This window comes from Eubalaena glacialis, chromosome 11 (assembly GCF_028564815.1).
Source record: "Eubalaena glacialis isolate mEubGla1 chromosome 11, mEubGla1.1.hap2.+ XY, whole genome shotgun sequence".
Taxonomy (NCBI): Eukaryota; Metazoa; Chordata; class Mammalia; order Artiodactyla; family Balaenidae; genus Eubalaena; species Eubalaena glacialis.
Window position 1 is genome coordinate 31,718,445 of NC_083726.1, and position 20,954 is coordinate 31,739,398.

The 20,954-nt window shown below is 40.1% G+C and overlaps 1 long non-coding RNA gene across 1 annotated transcript; it reads left to right on the forward strand.

Moving 5' to 3' along the window:
* The first annotated feature begins 676 nt into the window (after window positions 1-676).
* Window positions 677-19,787, forward strand: LOC133101391 (uncharacterized). Its single transcript, XR_009702627.1, has 3 exons — window positions 677-861; window positions 1,593-1,732; window positions 19,629-19,787. It is a non-coding gene; the product is annotated as an uncharacterized LOC133101391 (long non-coding RNA).
* The last annotated feature ends 1,167 nt before the right edge of the window (window positions 19,788-20,954 follow it).

Consider the following 20,954-nt stretch of genomic DNA (forward strand, 5'->3'; position numbering starts at 1 on the left):
CTGAGATTACTTTGGTTGGCTTTTGTTAGAAATCACATTCCAAAGATACCCAATAACTTTATCGTTATCTAGAGATTCAAATTAAATACGAGTTGTACTTTTATAATATTCCAAAATGTTCACATATAGTCCTGTGTGGTACGTACCATTATTCCCATTTACGGATGAAAACCTGAGGCTCAGAAAAACTAGATAACTTTCCCAAAGTCTCATAATGAGTATGAATCAGAAAGCTCTTGATTTCTTGTCTAGTGTTCTTTCCATTACTGGTGTGACTAAATTAGAGTCAAGATTCTTTTTTTTCCTTACTAGCATAATTTGGGGTGTCTAGATTGCCCTCATTTCATAGCAACACAATTATAAAGATGAACTTTGAATCGATCATCCCCTGGGTTTGTTTAAAAAGGTAAAGGCCATGCTTAGCTTCTATTTTGCTGTGCATGTTTGAGAGGGAAATGGTTTACTACAAGAGCTCTGCTGTATTTCTGTGAAATTTACATGCATGCTGTGAAGTGATCTTTGAGTTCATGCTCTTGGACTGTGTTTCCCACCTACTTGCAGGATGATGAAACTGGACAGCTGCTTCCTGGGGGCAAGGTGAAGATGTAGATAATATGCAGTCCCTTCCAACCACTGGAGAGGCATTCTACCATAAGACCCAAAGACCCCTCAGCCTTCTGTTTCACGGATGGCTTCTCAATGATCTGTTTGCACATTCTTTTCCTGCTTGGTAATTAGCACCAGCTGTCTCAACTTAAAAGGAAGGAATCCCTTTGAAATCCTCGCTATCCTCCGTGAAATGTGCTACTGAAACGTGCTAATTAGTAACTGGACTTAGGACAACACAGACATGTGTTTCCTGTGAGTACTGTAGAAGGAAGAGGAGGAGGAATATGAACATCTGTTTAGTTGCATATGTGTGTGTATGCTTTTCTAATTTTCAAAGTGACATTTTTAATGAAAATCTATCTGCTCAAATGGGATTGATAGCCAGTAGCTAAGGCCCAGGCCCCCCATGCGTTGATTGCTCTCCCTTCAATTGCAGTCCCTGCTCAAGCTTGTCAGTATCTCCGCATGCAGAGAGCAGGGCCAGTGGAGCCTTCCCTCCCTGCCTCAGCAAACTGACTACCCTGTCAACATCTCCTTGCCCTTCACCAGAGTATCAGGAATCATGGGGCTCCAGGGAAATAAAAAAATAACTCCTCTTCCTTTGGGGACCGCTGTCCCAGAGTACACTGATAGCCAAGTGGGTCTGTCACAATTAGTGCATCCCAGTATTTGAGGAGAGAGCCTAGAAACATAATGTAGCATTGTGTTAAATGCACTTTGCTAAAAATGGAGGAGCCACTGGTTTGCCAGTTCAAACTATGATTGAAAATCTCCATCTTCACAAATGACTTTGAGCATCAAGTTCCAGGGTTTCAAACTTCCTTGCTGGTCTGGGGGCAAGAGCTGCTCATGACACAGATGGGAAGCTGGTTGGTTTTATGGGAGCGCTTGGGGATTTATTGACAGGATGAAGGGAGCTCACGGGAGGCTTAGAAAAAGGGTGGGTAGCATTTTCTAACTCCAAGGTCATTCTCTTCGAACAGGCCGGTCAAGAACCTACCCTGGCATTCCTGCTGCCATCACAGCAGTGATTATTGACAACCCAGAGGCTGCTGCAGCAATAATCTTCACCCCAACTCTTCTCATATTCTTGCCTTACTGGCTCACCATTTAAAGTCTTGGGGTAAGTGTTTGATAGGTTGAACTTAGGTCACATCATTTCCCCCTGGTCGTAAGGTGGGATGGGGACAGTCATCAAAAGATCTGCCCTGTTGATGGGAAGCTCAGTCTGGAGGTTGCTGTTGTTCTTTTCAAAATCACATATGGTGGTGGAAGGATAATTCCCCATGTGGAAGTCAGGTTATTCTTGGCAACAAAATTTGATAAATAACTACTACAGAGGCCTACTGAAGGAGGATTCTGTTAGTCCACTGTCCATCAATTGTGGTTAGAGGCAGTCTTGTGTGGCCAATGCTGTGAGAGACCTGCCCTGTTAATCTGAACATCCGGCCTAAATGGCCTTGCTCTGGGAAGTCAATCAATAACTGGGAGTCTCCTGCTGCACCCCAGGGTATAGCAAGCCTCATTCCAAGGACTCCGTACCTCATGTGCATTAGGTCTATGTTAGCTCTTTGATTACCCACCTGGCTCTGCCCCATGCCCTTGACCCATTCCCAGACATCCTGCCCTTGACATCTGTGGGCTCTTGGGCTTTGGCTTGGCTGCCTGGCTTCTCTGAATTTGTGATTTCAGGCTCTCTCCAGCTGGGTAGGTCAGATAAGAACGTCAGGTTGCTATTCTTTCTCCTACATGTTTGCTCTTCTAACTGCCCCAGGCTTTGTTATTTGGACTCCTACAGCCATAAAAGACATCACCATTCTTTTTCTTTCCTGCATCTGTTTAGAGGCAAAGGGAAGAAGTGAGAATAAAAATATCATCGTGTGTTTCTTTTGGAGACAGAACAGATTGACACATGTGATGTGAGTGCTCCAAACCCAATGCTGCCTTAACTCTCCAGCTTAAAATCTGTAAAGATCTCTGCAGCCTTCCAAATTAAGTTCAAGTCACTAGGCAGGCAGGAGCGTCTCTGATGTCTTTGTCTCCCATTCTAGGCCTGAGCTTTGCTAAGCTACATTTAGTTTCCCTGGCAAGCTGTGCTTTCTCCCATCTTCATCCCTCGCACTTAGGAGGTTTACCTCCACATTTGTAGGGCTGAGGGCTTGCGTACAAATGGAGGCCACAGGCCATATTTCCAAATTCTTCACATGTGTAGATTAAGCTAACATGCTGTTACATCAAATGTGTTCTATCCTTTACCTTTGATAAAAATATGTTTGTAACTACCTAGAAAGCTAGGTTTAGATTTTGAATCCTCTGACTCTTCAGAGTTTCACATCTGCATGTCATCGTGCAGGAGAGAGCTCCCAGCCCCCAGCCCAAAAGCCTTCTCTCCTACCCCTCGATCTGTCCCACGCGATGTGTTTTCTGTGTGATTGTAGGGACACCCCAGCCTGCACACCCGGGCACCACATCCACAACCCTTGCACATGGCCATTCCCTAGCAGCAAGCACATAAGCAACTTGGCCCTCTCTTAGGAGGGTGGAAGAAGCCACACAGATTCTGCAAGGGGGCCTGGAGCCACTGGGGCAAGGACTTCGGGGGTCCTGGTTTCGAGAGCATGGTCTAGAATGGAAGGAATGGGAACAGGCTCTGGGTGGGCATGAGCCCTTGTCCCTGTAGACTCTGTAACCAGAGGGAGGGACACAGCTGGAGGAGTGCTAGAGCACTAGGTCCTATTGCTGGGTCCAAGGGTGAGGCTGGCACATATTTTCCCCTCTGATAGGATGCCCTTCCCCTACTTTATCTAACTGAGCCACATCCATCTCTCAGGTTTCCTCATACTCCACCTCCTTCCTCCAAGAAGTCTTCTTGATTCTCCCAGGGTGGGGTACATGTTTCAACTAAACTGGCTGTGACACTTACTGTGTGACTCTAAGTGATTTAACCTCTCAGCACCTCAGTTTACCTTCAAGACTGTCATGAGGATGAAAGAGTTAATGTGTGTAGCATTTTAGAGCAGTGCTTGATAGAAAATAAATGTTAACTATTTTAACTATTATTATGTACTCACATAGCATGCTGTTCTCACTCCTGTAGAACTATTTCACAATGTTTTGTCATTGTGTGTTTTCTCACACCTCTCTCTTGCAGCACATAATGTGCTTCATGCAAGCAAAGACATAATTGTATTTAATTTTGTATTCCTAACACAAAACCCAATATATGTAACATAGTAGGTGTTCTATAAATGTGTACAGAGTAGATGAACTGCCTCAAGGGGAGTTGGATTTTACAGGTGGAAATGTTCATGCTGCAGCCTGTGACCTTCTATAGGAAAAATGACTGAGAGGCTGAACTCAACTTCTCAGATCCTTCTGACCCTGGGCTCTTAGAAGATTAGATGGAGATGGTAGCACTGAGCTAGAACTGTGTCACAGGGTGGCATAGAGAAGAAATATTCAAGTGGCAGTCCTACCCAGGGATTAGATATGCTTATACAAGACACCGACCCTATGTCCTGGTAAAGATTTACAATCCAAAACATTCCTTTACGTAATATTGTATTTGTCCTCATATGAGCGAAAGGATCCAGCAAGCATTCTTCCAAGGGTTTTGAGACCATGTGTGTCTGGGCATCCATGATCTGTGGAGTATGGCCCTGTTTTCTTTAACTGGATCTGTTTATTCTGATGACTCGCAGATAAGCGGAGCTCGGGAAATATGGTCAGGAGAAAGTCTTTAATGATGTTTGCTTGATTGCAATTATGAAACTGCTCTGCAGAGCCTTCCTTCCCCATCATTTACTCAAGTGGTTGCTAAGTAATTTCCGATCTGGTCCCACAATTAGAATGAATGGGCCTGGCTGCTGGTTGGTCATGAAACTGTTCTGTTCATCATTCATTCATTCACCAGGGGTTGTCCTGAACCGTAACTGGATGTAGCAAAAGGCTTTGCACAGTGCCCAAAAACAAAAAATGAAAAAAAAAAAATTGAAAATCATCTTGAGTGAATTTACTTTTTCCCTCTTTTGAAGTCCTATTTACTCATTTAGCCATTGCATATAATAAAAGTATGATTTTTTTTTAATGTTTAAAGCATGGCAAATAGGACTTTTCAAATTAAAATAAAAACTGAGCATCTAAAGACAAAATTAAGTTTTTCTTTCTCTCATCAAGTCATTATAATTTATAATAAAATAATTATTTTTATTATGACAAACATCTATATAGTGCTTGTAATGTGCTAGGCACTGAGTACTCTGTATATATTGATATTAACTCATTAACTCATTGATATTAACTCATTAACTCATTAATTCTTACAACGATCCTATGAGGTATGAACTATTCTTCTTATTCTACAGATGAAAAAACTGAGACATAGAGAATTAGGGATTTTGACAAAGATTATATAATAAGTGGCAAGGTCAGGATCCAAACCCAGCCCACCTGTTTCTAGAGTCTGGTTATTTCACAATTATGCTCTGTGGTGTAAAAAAAATACTTAAAGGCATTTTTCATCTAGAGAGGCCCTATCTAGTTAAAAATAAAGAGAATAAAATTAATACAAACATCATGGTACTTATTTTCAGTTTCATGCATATTTCAATTTTTCATTTCTGGGCAACTTGGTCTTGCTGTGATGGAATACATAATACACTGATGTGATACAAGGCTGATTGTGACATGGGTTAGTGAGTTTTCACTAATGGAATTACACCTTAATATATTGAGCACCTGATATTTTGGCCTTTTTAGGATTTGGGAGTGACCTCCCCAAATGAGGATTTTTCTGAATGAAATGAAATTGATTGAAGTTGAATGAAGTACTGGGGGAGGTGTGCTCTATGCCCTGAAACCCATGTTACTCTGACATTGAGGTCTTGTTTCTATGGCAACAGGTCAGGGCATTAACTATTGCAGGGCTGACATGATGACAAGATTTGGGTTCTGGGTTTCTCCTACATTCTTCCTTTCCTTCGATTCCCCACTTCCTGGATATATTCCCTCTTGGATGTGGTCTTATCACAAGTTAATGATAACCAATTGTTACAGGAGGAAAAGAAAAAGTTCAGCAGCCAGTGAACCTTCCTAGAACCTGATAAAAGGAAAAAAGTGGTGTTCCCGTTAATTCATGTGACATTTTCAAAGGGTGCCTTACAAACGCTTTAAGAGGCTTTTTCTGTTATAGATTATATTTAACCTCATGCCTGGCTTGAGGGTTGGTGGCTCAATGAAAAAATAAAAATAAATAACTTCTTCTCCCTCCCTTATTTGTACCTTTTGCTTAGGTCAATGCTGATAAAAAAGATGGAGTGGGCATATAATGGGGGAATGGAAAGGAAAGGAAAAGGAAAAAACTGAAGGGCTGTCTCTATTATGATGATTATGATAGGACAGCTCAGAAACTGAGTCAACTTTTTCATATTTCTCAAGGTCCGTGAAGTCTGATATGTTCTGTCTGTCACTTTTCTTGGAGAAAAAATGATTGAGTGATACTTTAAAAAAGAAAGAAAGGGCATACAACAAACACATGAAAGGATGCTCAACAGCACTAATCATTAGAGAAATGCAAATCAAAACTACAATGAGGTATCACCTCACGCCAGTCAGAATGGCCATCATCAAAAAATCTACAAACAATAAATGCTGGAGAGGGTGTGGAGAAAAGGGAACCCTCTTGCACTGTTGGTGGGAATGTAAATTGATACAGCCACTATGGAGAACAGTATGGAGGTGCCTTAAAAAACTAAAAATAGAACTACCATATGACCCAGCAATCCCACTACTGGACATATACCCTGAGAAAACCATAATTCAAAAAGAGACATGTACCACAATGTTCATTGCAGCACTATTTACAATAGCCAGGACATGGAAGCAACCTAAGTGTCCATCGAAAGAGGAATGGATAAAAAAGATGTGGTACAGATATACAATGGAATACTACTCAGCCATAAAAAGGAACGAAATTGGGTCCTTTTGCAGAAATGCGGATGGACCTAGAGTCTGTCATACAGAGTGAAGTAAGCCAGAAAGAGAAAAACAAATACCTTATGCTAACAAATATATATGCAATCTAAAAAAAAATGGTTCTGAAGAACCTAGGGGCAGGACAGAAATAAAGATGCAGATGTAGAGAATGGACTTGAGGACACGGGGAGGGGGAAGGGTAAGCTGGGACGAAGTGAGAGAGTAGCATTGACAATATATACACTACCAAATGTAAAATAGATAACTAGTGGGAAGCAGCTGCATCACATGGGGAGATCAGCTCTGGTGCTTTGTGACCACCTAGAGGGGTGGGATAGGGAGGGTGGGAGGGAGACGCAAGAGGGAGGGGATATGGGGACATATGTATACATATAGCTGATTCGCTTTGTTATATAGCAGAAACTAACACTACATTGTAAAGCAATTATACTCCAATAAAGACGTTAAAAAAAAAAAAGAAAGAAAAGGCATGGCCAATTGAAAAGAGAAGAGGTATAGATGTTATCTCGGGTTGATCTAGCTATTAATGGAAATGATAATAATGGGAAGCACTTACATAGAGTTAATATGTGCCAGACACTGTTCTAAGTGCTGTGCCTATATTCACTCTTGTAATCCCCACATCAAACCTACGAGAGAAAATGTACTATGATAGTTACAGCTATTTTACAGTTAAAGTATAGAGATGTGAAATAATTTTCCCAGAACTTCAAAACTATTAACTGGTAGTGGGGAGAGGGGAGCGGGGAGGGGCAAGATAGGGATAGGGGACTAAGAGGTACAAACTGCTATGTATAAAATAAATAAGCTACAAGAATATATTGTACAACACAGGGAATATAGCCAATATTTTATAACTATAAATGGAATATAACCTTTAAAAATTGTGAATCTCTATGTTGTACACCTGAAACTTATATAATATTGTACATCAAGTATATCTCAATTTAAAAAAATCTATTAACTGGTAGAGGCAGTTTTCAAACCCAGATAGTCTGATATCAGACCTATGTAGTTAACCACTATTCTATGCAGTCTCCTAAAGCCTGATACTTAAATCTTTCTGAATCATTGATCCCTATTCTCATTTATTGGATTTGACACCATCTTTCAGCTCTTTAACTCTGTATCAAAATACACAGCAGTTTTGTTCATTTATGTTTGTGTGTGTGTGCATGTGTGTGTAAGTTAATTAAAATTATTTTCAAATGGAATTTTGCAATCTCTTTAGAGATAATTGTGAACGACTTGGGATGTCACAAGGACAAGTTTAGGAATCACCTGCACAATATTTGTGTCCACACTTCTGTTAACTTTTAGTTGAAAGGAGAAACAGGTGGACACTCTGCTTTTTAAAATAATTCTTTAATCGTTTCCTTCCAAAGTTTTCTATGACTTTTCCTCAGTGCCTCTATTCTAAATCTGAGTGTGTGAAATAGAGATATATCTAAATATTTAGTGATGCCCTAATATTTTTTCAGTCATTCAGGTTTGTCCTAAGGTAATATTTTTAGGACAATGATCATTAATGCTTTGGTTCATGTTTGTTTCAGCCTTCAGCACAATAATGCTATTTAGTCCAACTTGGAGTTCAAATTTAGGTTCCAATTCCTGCTTAATTTTTGCTTAATTCCTGGTGGATAAAATCATATATATCTATTTGATATGATTTAACTCATAGCATAACCAAATCTTCATTAAAGAGAGTTTTACCAGTATAGTCATAAAATATTATCATAATAACATCATAATAGCCTCAGGCTTTTCATAACATCATTAGTGGTTATTTATTAGATTTCCATTTAACAGATGACATTGAATTAAATTACTGACATAATTTGCAGGTTGGGAGTGATGACAATTAGAGTGAAATACTTGAATACCAGCCTTTTAAACTGTATACCTATAGAAGTGTTTAATAAAGATATTCTGAGTAGTTTTTATTTTTAGGGACCAGGAATAATTTAGCATTTTATTAAGATTTACATTACTGAAAACTGAGTCTGGCACCCAAATGCTCCACGATTGATGGTGTTTCTGTACCCTCTAGTGGTCTGATGCAGAACTGAATAATGAACATAGAATCTCCAAGGAAAATTGCCTGGGAGTTCTGGGGTCTGGGCAGCAGCACCTGCATCTCCTTGGCCATAAATTATAAAAGGCAAAGATTTAAGGCCAGTCTTCTAGAGTGGGGCAATGTGAGTGTGGATTTCCATCTCTAAGCTGATTTTATAGGCATGACAGAAAGAGTGGTGCTAGCTTAAAAAAAAGCTTCCCCCTTTAAATTTCTTACTCTTTCTGAAATGTTGGAGTTTGCAGTATGTTGAAACAAATGTTCTCTATCTATACAGTTTCTCCTCAGTGACATTATTGACATTTGGGTTCTGTAATTCTTTGTTCTGCCCTCTCCCACACGCCCGCACTGAAAGATGTTTAGCAGCAGCCCTAGCTTCTTACCTGCTAAATACCAGCAGCGTGCCCAGTTGTGATAACCAAAATTGTCTCCAGTATTGCCAAATGTCCCTTGGGGGAAAAATTTCCCTTGATTCAGAATCATTTTAATGATTCCTGTTAGGTAAGATGGAAATAGTTTGCCAATCGAAATAAATAGTTCACTTAATACTTAGCATGAGCCTGGACATGTACCTGTATTACTTAATTTAATCCTTGTTAGAATCCTCAGAAGTCAGTCCTATTATTGTCTCCATTTTACAGATGAGGAAACTAAGACTCAGAGGAGTTGAGTGACTTTCATGACATCACACAGGCAAGTGGTAGAGCCAGCATTAAAATCCAAGTAGTCTGGCTCTGGAATCTGCATTTGGAAACATTCTACTACAAAAGCATAACTCTTTATTAAGCCCCCAAAGGATTGAAAAACAGGATTACTGATTTACAAGTAATAATAATCTACAGATGCCAATTTATGATAATTTTCTGAATCAACAAAACAGAAGGGAAAGAGAGTGTAGTGACATTTTCAGAGGAAGATTTGTTTTTTTCATTCATTTATGAAGTACCCACTCTCCATACAGATACAGAAATGTATAAAACAAAGCCCCTGCCCTCTGAAGCTTGCTTACATTGTTGCAAATGAACAAAGGCATAGCTAATATTTCACATAGTAATATGCTATGGAGAAAATAAAACAAGTTAAAGGGAATGGAGAGGACCTGAGATGGGGTAGTGTGCTTCTATTTTATACAGGGTGGTGGGAAGTATTCCAAGTAGTGAGAACAGCAAGTGCAAAGGCCCTGAGGTAGGAGCGTATTTGAAGTAGGAGCAGCTTGCTAGCATGATAAGAGAAAAGCAAGGAGCCAGTGGAACTGGAGCAGAGTGTGAGGGGGAGCAGTAGGAGATGAGATGGAGAGGGGGAGGACCAAAGATGCCCTGAGGTCTTGTAGGCCCTTGTAAAAAGACTTCTCAACTTTTCCTCTTTACTGAGATGAATATTTATTGAGAAGTGCCATGATCTGACTTAATTTTTCAAAGGACTAGGTCAATCTTCTTTGATTGGGAAGTAGTTTATCATAATGGTTAAGACCTTAAGTTCTGGAATCAGACTGACCTCATTTTAAAGGAGGTCTTTAAGAACTCACTTCCTGTGGGCTTTGGGGCAAGTAATTTAACTTATCTGAGCCTCTGAATTCTTATCTGTAGAAAAGATATAGTAATACCCTAGTTAATTGAATCTAAGTGCTTTTGGACATAAGATGCACCATGATTTTCTCTACCAGTAAGAAAATTACAAAACAACACTGCTAATCACGCATGAGTTAGACAAACCAGGCTCTCCAAGTGTGAAAGTGTCCTTAAGCTGTTCTTGGGTATTTGGTCATTTGTCCTGCCTTCATTTGCATTGCTTGGCATGTGACAGGCAATTATTTTGCGTAAATCTCAGTAATGAAAGGAAACATAGCTTCATCTATTTGTTAGTAGCTTCATTTCTTAGGGCTCCCTAAAGCATTTGGTTGTTGCTTTGTAAGCAAATATGAAATCAGGGTCTTTCTTTCCTGTGATGAAGACTTGCTTTACTAATACCAAATTTAATCCACTTTCTTGCTCAGCTTTTATGCTGGTTCTGCTTGTAAAATAATCTTTAGTTTAATACTGGATCATAGTGTAAAAGATTTTTAAACAGCAATTAAACCCAACATATGCAGTGCCAAGGACGTGCATAAGTCAACTGAAGTGACAGTATTATGAGTTTACACATTCACAATGATAGAATTAGATCATGTCTGCCTTCTGGTCTATGGTGATTGTAAGGTGACATCAATCCTGTGTTAAAATGTTTTATATATGTGTATCTATCTATCATCTATCTGATATTATGATATATATGTGTATGTTAAATTTAAATATATACAAAATCTGCCTGTGCATGCGTTTATTTTAGAATTGATGGAATATGTGATAGTGCCTGCCCTACAGAACAGAATTAGCATGGGAAGTTCCTAGCACATAGTTAGCCCTAGGAAACTGTTATCATTCTTATCTCTATGAAGACTTTATATTACAAACTTCCATCTCTTTCTATAAGACTCCCTAACTTAATTTCCTCTGTTTTTCCCAGACTCAAATCTTCCAATGCTAATTACTCAGGTGACTCTCCCTCCTTCCGCACTTTCTACTCTCAGAAGGAAATAAAATTACAAGTCTCTAACTCCCTAAACATTTTTTTCCCCAAGTTATTAATCAACGGCTCATATTAAGAAAAAAAATCGCCTCAGTTCTCTGGAGAACTTTTCTGTGGCATAATAGATTCTTCCTTATTTCCTATCTGCTGAGCAGCCTTTAAATCAAGGTAGATATTTGTCTTGCAATTTTTTTTTTTTAATTCTCTTGATGATTTAAAATGCTGAGGGGACATTATCACTTTGTCTTATCTTGTTCCCATTTATTCATCAGCCTGCTCTCATAAAATGTTTGTTGGTCCACCCTTCTCAGAGAATGTCATGGTTAACTTATAAGCTCAGTATCCTGGTTTATCATTATGGTCCTAATGCCATGTGAGATCACTTAAAGAAAGGCTGGAGGTAAAAACACTGCTGATTATTATTTACTGCATGCCTTTTTACATCTCCCTGGAATGATGTACTTCTTGACCACCTGCCTCATCAAATTAAAACAAGAATGAAAATAGATGGGGTGGAGAGGCAACAGATCAAAAGAAGGACTAGGAGGAAGGCCACCTCGGGGATCAGCTTGCCCTCATTATATGCAACTGGGAATGGCCTGGGTGCTCAGCTGTGCTGGAATCACAGGCAACACATAGATATTGTCAGTGTCTATGAGCCCCAGGTGATTAACAGCCTCTTAAACTTTTAGATTAAATTGCTTCTAGGTCTTTCAGAGCAGGTGGTCTGTTCAGAACTATAGCCTGTGGAATGTCAGAAAGGGGGGAAGTGAGGGAGATGGGCAGCTAAAAAGGCCTTTATTCTTTGGTTGAGCCCACTTACTTAATCTGGGTAGAGTGTATTAAAGCTGATGATTGGGTCCCTTTAAAATTATTGATTATAATTTAAGGTAATCTATCTACACATTCTTCATCATTAGAAGTGCTCTAAGCAGTTTAATTCACTTGTATTGGCACCTGGATTGGAATTTGTGAAGAGGTTAGTGGCCGGATACTTGCCCCAGAGGGGTCACTTAAACTCTAATTGATTTTCCATGAAGTTGCAAAACAACCTGACACATTGACCCTCCAATGCTTTTGATAGTCAGCTGTCTCAGTTGTATATGTTTAAATTAGCATATGAATATTTCTTTGTTTCATTCTCCAAGTTCATACAAAAATGAACCCCAAGGTATTTTAATAGTACATTCTCACTGGGAATGTCTAGAGTCCTGCTTTTCCTTAAATTTTTTTTTTAAGATTTGAAAACCCAAATATCTGTGGACTTTAAGAGGCCTCCCTCTGGCATGTTTCAGGTAAAGAAGATGGTGATGAAGAGAGAGGAATCATTCATTGTGATTTGTGACTGTGCACTGATCTTATCCAGTTAAGAGTCTGTCTGCAGATGAGAAATATACAGGCTAGACAGAAAGAAGGAAGTGGTGGGGATCAGGAAACAACAGGCTCCCTGTGGCTCTATGGATTTAACCTCTGGACAACCACACACTGTGGTTTTTGGGAAAAGGATTAGTGAAGCTGAGGGAACTAAATAAATATTAATGTTCACACACAAACACATGATTAAAAGTCAAGCAACTTTTTCTTGCTAAGAGTCTGTTACAAGCAAAGTATTCTCCCTAGAAGGAAAGATAAGAGGGATTCTCACTGGTCTTAAAGAGACATCTTATTCTCTGTCAAATGAAGTTAGAATTGGACTGAAAAGCATCTTACGCTTTTTTTGAGAATCTAGACTGGTCACCTATCTGATGCCATAACCCCTTGCTACCAAAACACTTTCAATTCTGAGAATATTCTGGGAAATATTCTGTTCATGGAGACTTTGGGAGGATCTGATTTTGTTTGGCCAACCTAAAACCAATCTACCAAAAATAATTTTGACTACCCACTAATTTGCCTGTTTTCCTAGAGAGATAACATTATTAAAAGTGTGGTAAATTGCATCCTTGGTCCCAATTCTTCGCTCAGTCCCGATACCATGCTCTTTGCTGAGTGACTTTGAAGTTATCCTCCTAAAGGAGTAGAGAGATGCTCTACTGGTCCTGGTTGACCCAGGACTTTCCTGGTTCTAGCATGAAAAGTTCCATATTCTGGGAAGCCCCTTAGGCAACTGGGGATTATTGATCACCCTTAGCAAAGTATATTTTTACACCCCTTTACTTTGGGGTGATTTTCTTGGCCAATGAAGTAGAAATGGCAGTGTGTAGGCTCTGAGCCTAAGGCATTAAAAGACTGCATGTTTGTGCTGTCTGTGCTTCTGCCATCACTGTGAGAAGGACATGCCCTGATTATCCCATTAGTTCAAGGAGGATCAGGGGTTTGTGGAACAGAGCTAACCTCAGCAGAGCAGCCCAGCCAAACACAGTATATATCAGCCTATCCCCAGAAAAGCTATGTTTGCATGAGTGATAATAAATATCGTTGTTACTTTGAACCACTGGTTTTTGGGATGCTTTATTACACAGAAATAGTTAACCTATACCAATCAATTTTATTAGTATCAGGCAGTAGGCTAAAAGCTTTACATAGATCATCTCCTGCTACCATGCCATGAAATAGTAATGTAATTATTTTATAGCTGGGGAAACTGATAGAAAGATGGAGTAAATGCCCAAGATAAGCAATGAAGCTGATTCGAAACCTGTTTCCAAAGTAATCCAATACCTCAAAGTTTCTAAAAGTTTTCAACTAATACAAGCTATTGTGAATGATTCAAGCAAATCTTGAATATATAAGTAGGAAACATAAATGGGGAAAAAGTAAAATGTCATCCCTTTCCCTCCCTGCCTCTCCCTCTTTCTCATTTCTCTAAGTCTTCCTCTCTGAGGTAATCACAATTAATCTTTTGGCATAAATTCTTCTGGATGATTTTCTATGTACTTTATAAGCATATTTCTTTATTTTAAATTTATGTAAATAAATACTGTTCTGCAGTGTTTTCCCCTTAAGTAACTTAGACATCTTTCCATGCCAGTCCATATAGAGGCACTTTAGGTTCTTTTATCAACTGCATATCACTCCATAGTATGGCTGTATCATAATTTGAGTTTTCTCTTAACAATAAACATTTCAATTAATTCTAACTTTTCACTATTCCAAATAATTATTTCATGAACTTTTTTCATATGTCATTGCGCACATACGTATTTCTACAGAAAGAAATCCTAGAAATTAATTTTTTTCACAGCCAATTACACATCAGTGTTCAGTAATTTCTGTTTGTTTAAATAAAACACTATGTGCAAAATATTGTGCTTGTGCACCATAAGCAAATGCTCATTGGATACTGAGTTCTCTTTCTGGACCCCCCTTCTCTTATTGGAGGTATTTTGTAAGGCATTCATGGTAGCCTGCAAAGTGCATTAGCTGTACCAGTTTGTCCCCAGATGAAGTGGGTTGTGTTGCTATCAGCTGTTGAATTTGTTGTTCTTCCATTTCACATAGCATGAATGATTCTTTGGAAGCTTTACCCACAATCCTGAAAGACCCCATCCACTGGAGGTGTTTGCTGCTTAAATGACAAGTTGGTGATGAATTTCTTCAGTGGAAACATTTGTCCCATTAGAGAGTGAAATCATGGTATGAACTTGGGGTATGCCGTCATTTTAAGGTGGGCTCAGTCACTGTTTCAGTTTAAACTGTTTAGACTATTTAGTTTAGAATGTTAATAAAGGGTCTCATACGAACAGACTCAAAGGTTTCTGTCTCATCATATAGGTTCCCCTGGCTGGAAGAAAAAACTACAGAAAGAGAGAAAGACTTTAAAAAGAGGAGGAGAGAAAAAGATGAGAGGTATGGGATTAAGCTGTGTTACATGCCTGCTATGGGTCAGGAATTTTGTCTTTGATTCAGAGTTATTGAGAATCACTCATGTGACAGACACAGTGCTAAGCACTGGGAAAAAAGAAATAAAAGAGGCAGTCTCTACTCTCTCGTAGCCTGCGGGGAGACACCTACAGAAGGCAACAATCACTGTGAAAGAACACACAATGCAACAGGAACATATAGAAATGGTGCAAATGCTTCTCCTGGAGATGCTGGGTAGATGTTCTCGGGCGAGTGGCTCTTATGCTGAGTTGGGGGTGGGAGGCCTGAGCTCGCTTCCTACTGATGCTGAATTGTGTGGCTACCATGTCTCACGCATGGCACCAAGTACAGGAGTTGACAACTAGATGGGGCTCCATTAACTGATGCTGCTAGTTATCTGATGAGCCACTAGGCTCTGCGATCATGAGCAGGTGCTTCAATTCTTAGAACAGAGTTGAAAGAATCAGGGTTGGTTTTAGAAAGAGAGCACTGACATCCTAGGTGTGATGACAACAATGATGCAGAACTCACTGTGTCATATCCTGTCCCAGGAGCTTGGGACTATTGAATTATTTAATCCCCACAACAAGCCTAAGAGATAAGGCACAGTTTTTTAAAATAATACATTTTTATTGAAAAAATATACATACAGAATACATACATAAATCCTAAGTACATTTCAATGCACTTTCATACATTGAACACGCTTGTGTAAGTGTAACTCAGATCAAGAAATAGAACATTGGTGGCACCCCAGAAGCACTTCCCACCCCCAGTCATTACCCTCCTTCTCCCCAGAGCTATCACTATCCTGACTTGTCATTATAGATTAGTATTGCCTGTTTTTGAACTTTATATAAATGGAATCATATGGTACGTACTCTTTTGTATCTGGCCTCTTTGGTTCAGCGTTACATTTGTGAGCTTTGCCCATGTTGTTGGATGTAGTGGTAGTTTATTCATTTATATTGGTGTCAGTACTCCACTGTATGACTTTTTTTTTAAACATCTTTACTGGAGTACAATTGCTTTACAATGGTGTGTTAGTTTCTGCTTTATAACAAAACGAATCAGCTCTACATATACATATATCCCCATATCTCCTCCCTCTTGCATCTCCCTCCCACCCTCCCTATCCCACCCCTCTAGGTGGTCCCAAAGCACTGAACTGACCTCCCTGTGCTATGCGGCTGCTTCCCCTAGCTATCTATTTTACATTTGGTAGTATACATAAGTCCATGCCACTCTCTCACTTCGTCCCAGCTTACCCTTCCCCCTCCCTGTGTCCTCAAGTCCATTCTCTACGTCTGCATCTTTATTTCTGTCCTGCCCCTAGGTTCTTCAGAACCATATTTTTTTTCTAGATTCCATATATATGTGTTAGCATATGGTATTAGGTTTTCTCCTTCTGACTTACTTCACTCTGTATGACAGACTCTAGGTCCATCCACCTCACTACAAATAACTCAATTTCATTTATTTTTATGGCTGAGTAGTATTCCATTGTATATATGTGCCACATCTTCTTTATCCATTCATCTGTCAGCAGACACTTAGGTTGCGTCCATGTCCTGGCTATTGTAAATAGAGCTGCAGTGAACATTGTGGTACATGACTCTTTTTGAATTCTGGTTTTCTCAGGGTATATGCCCAGTAGTGGGATTGCTGGGTTGTATGGTAGTTCTATTTTTAGTTTTTTACGGAAACTCCATACTGTTCTCCATAATGGCTGTAACAATTTACATTCCCACCAACAGTGCAACAGGGTTCCCTTTTCTCCACACCCTCTCCAGCATTTATTGTTTGTAGATTTTTTGATGATGGCCATTCTGACTGGTGTGAGGTGATACCTCATTGCAGTTTTGATTTGCATTTCTCTAATGATTAATGATGTTGAGCATTCTTTCATGTGTTTGTTGGCAATCTGTATATCTTCTTTGGAGAAATGTCTATTTAGGTCTTCTGCCCATTTTTGGATTGGGTTGTTTGTTTTTTTGATATTGAGCTTCATGAGCTGCTTGTAAGTTTTGGAGATTAATCCTTTGTCAGTTGCTTCATTTGCAAATATTTTCTCCCATTCTGAGGTTGTCCTTTCGTCTTGTTTATGGTTTCCTTTGCTGTGCAAAAGCTTTTACATTTCATTAGGTCCCATTTGTTTATTTTTGTTTTTATTTCCATTTCTCCAGAAGGTGGGTCAAAAAGGATATTGCTGTGATTTATGTCAGAGTGTTCTGCCTATGTTTTCCTCTAAGAGTTTTACAGTGTCTGGCCTTACATTTAGGTCTTTAATCCATTTTGAGTTTATTTTTGTGTATGGTGTTAGGGAGTGTTCTAATTTCATTCTTTTACATGTAGCTGTCCAGTTTTCCCAGAACCACTTATTGAAGAGGCTGTCTTTTCTCCATTGTATATTCTTGCCTCCTTTATCAAAAATAAGGTGACCATATGTGCGTGGGTTTATCTCCATTGTATGATTATATTGCAATTTATTTATACACTTTAATGTTGAAGAACATCTTAGTTGTTTCTAGTTTTCACTATAATGAATAGTGGTGTTATTTCTGTCTAACAATATGTATGTGTCTAACCCTCTCTCTCTCTCTCTCTATATATATATATATATAAAAAGGCCCAGAACCAGCAGAAATCAACATATTTGTTTACATATACATGTGTTTATATATACGTGTGTTTATATATACGTGTGTTTATATATACACATAAACTGCCAAACCATTGTTCATAGTGATTGTGCCTGTTATCCTCAGCATGGGGAGAACCGTCTCTCATTTCTTAGTACAAAGCCTGGCATTCTTTCCCACTCTTGGTTCTGTCCTGCATTGCAACAAGTCTAATATGTATAGGCTATGTCATCACAGCCACCCCTTGGATCAAGATTTGCACACACCAGCAATGTGTCCTGCCTTTGAAAAATGGGCTCAGAGAAGAAGCCTAATTCAGGCGGGAAATTCTGGAGTCCTGGGTGTGAGACTATTGTCCAGGGAGGAGGGGTATATATTCTTGGGCTCCGAGGACTCCTTACTCCATGGGGTGGAGCAGGGCCAGGGCGGGGCCCCCATTGACTGGGTCTGAGGACAGTATTGCACTCGGTTCCCATGTATGAGAGTCCTAGTTGTTTCACTTCTTCATCAAGACTTGACTTTGTTAGTCTTCTTTATTTTAGCCCTTCTGCTGGGTATGTAGTGGTTTCTCATTGCGGGCTGAACTGATGATCAATGAGGTAGAGCATTTTCTTTTTGTATTTTTGCCATTTGGATGTGCTCTGTTGTGAAGTGTCTGTTTAACGATTTCCCACAATTTTCTATCAGGTAGCTGGTCACTATTATCATCCCCATTTTACAATGGGGAATTGGAAGCACTGAGAGGATAAATAATTTTTCCATAACTAGAAGTAGAAACAAAGCTGGGATTTGAATCCAGGATGTCTGACTTCACAGCTCACTCTCCTAATCCACTCAAATGGTCAGACAAGAAAACCAAATTGGACTTTTGCGTCCGTTATGATTCACTGATATACAGCTTGGGCTCCCCCTAGCGGAGGAGAAGAGTTGTACTCAAGATGCCCAAGTGGGGACTACCTTAGGAAAGGTAAAATGACCACAAACTTGATGGCTTAAAAAAGCGTACAGTTATTCTCTTGCATTTCTGCAGGTCAGAAGTCCAAAATGGGTTTTATAAGGCTAAAACCAAGGTTCTCTCCATGGAGGCTTTAGAGAGAATCTATTTCTTTACCTTTTCGCCTTGTACCTTGCTGCATTACTTGGCTCACGGCCTTTTACTCCATTCTAAGGAATCTTCAAGTCTCTCTCTGCTCCTTCACATCAGCTTCTCCAATGCAGTCAAACCCCTTCTTCCTCCCTCTTATAAGGACATTTATGATTGCATTTAGGGCCCAGGACAATCTAGGATACTCTTTTCATCTCAAGATACTAATTTAATCACCTTTAAAAAGGTACTTTCCCCACATACGTTAATATTGGCAGGTTCCAGGGTTAGGATCTGGGTATCTTTGGGGGCCATTATCAGCCTACTACACCCCTCTACTATTTTGATTCAATATGTGGATGTCATGTGATTTCCCCTGCGAAGGTTTGTACTTGGAAATACAAAGTATTGGTTCGTTGCTTGGTTCATCACTTGATTCAATTATGCTGAATATCAGTCAAACCACTCAGAAAATTTCTGCTCAGAAATATCTGTCTTTGTGGTTCCCATGAACCTCTTACTTCCTTATGATCTGTTAAAATGTTCTAGGCAGGGACCAAGAATGGTTAGCATTTATGTTCTACCTCAGTTATAAATTCTTTAGATGACTCATGGGGTCTCTTACTGTGAAATCATCTTTCTTAGAAGCTTCCTTTTCTCAGAACCTGATGCACTTTCAAATTTTCTATGTAAAAAATACCTTCCCACACCACTTCTGTTCTGCACATGTAGCGAATCCTGGTCAGGAGTGACAGGAAGCTCAATTCCGTGAGGGCTGGCTGCTCTGGGACACCTGCTGTGCTAGTAATGAACATGAGATGCCTAACATGTGTTGCCCTTTCCCCCCGGCTGCCAGGTGGAAGACTCAGCTGCTCCTCAGACCCAGGATCTTCATGGCTTTTTCCAGAGGCCGGGAGTTCCCACTCATCCTGCTTTTCATCTTCCACATGATTCACGTTGTGTGAAGCTTTAACTCTGGGTCCCCAGGAGAACATTTTATTCTGCAGCCATTTGTTGTCCATTCAGTCATCACATGTTTGCCAAGTGCCTACTATGTACGTGGCAGCTTTCTGGATGCTGGCAATTTAAGGATGAGTAAAGCGCAGATCCTGCCTTCAGGATATTAGGCTGCTTAGTCACAGTATGATAATTCTGTCTACTAGTCCTTTTCAGCGGCAAGTGACGGAAACAAAATTCACACTGACTTAAACATGAAAGAGAATGTCTTGATTTATATAATGGAAAAGTCCAGGGATGGTACTGTGTATCAGTCTGGGCCCAAACAGAGAAGAGTTTAATCAATCAAAAGTATGCACACACACACAGACACAGACACACACAAATTCACACTAAAGGGTTTATTACATGACTTTGACCTATGCAATTGTAGAGGCTGGTTCGCCAGTTTCTATAAGGCGGTCTTCGTCTCTGATGCTGGAGCTTGAAGACCTCACAGCTAGCTGTCAGATAGGGAAGCTAGATGTGAAGTGGGAAAGACCAAGAACAGACTGGCGCCCCTGAACATGAGCCGGAACCTATGTGGATGGATTGGAACCCAGGTCCGTCTCTCATCATCTCCAGGCCACATGGGGCTCCTGTGGGGCCTGCAGAAGGAAAGCTGGTGCCTTTTGTCATACAGCTAAATATATGCATGTGGTCCAAGAGCTGAGGAAGCTGCGGGAGAGTCTGAGGGAAGGCAGGGCCCATGGAAACCTGGCTGCTGCCCCACAAACACAAAGGCAGGTCACAAATCGGCACAGTGCACTTGTGCTGGGCAGTATCTGTGCCCCTTCCCCAATGCTTGCAGACATCGAAATGACCTGGCTGCCTTTGAGTCTACCTTCTGAATCCCACACAGAACACCTTTCGTGTCCAATCCAACTGGAAACACATAGCCGAGGAGATTCTGGGAGAGGTCCTGCAGGTTAGCCGAGCCAGCACCTTACAAAGCAACTCCATCCTGGCAGGAGGAGAGGCTGGGGGAGGATGTTCAGTGTCCTCAGAAATCTCTCAGTTCTCTGTTCCTCTCTTTTGACTTTTTGTTTTTTTCTCAAAGAGCCCTGTCTCTCACTTTAGCTTCATAAGCCCAGTGGAAAGAGCTCCTCTTTCTCAACAGTTCTATCAAGTCCTGGGCTGACACTCATCTCTGATTCACCCAGAGGGACACAGCACTCTCACTGGG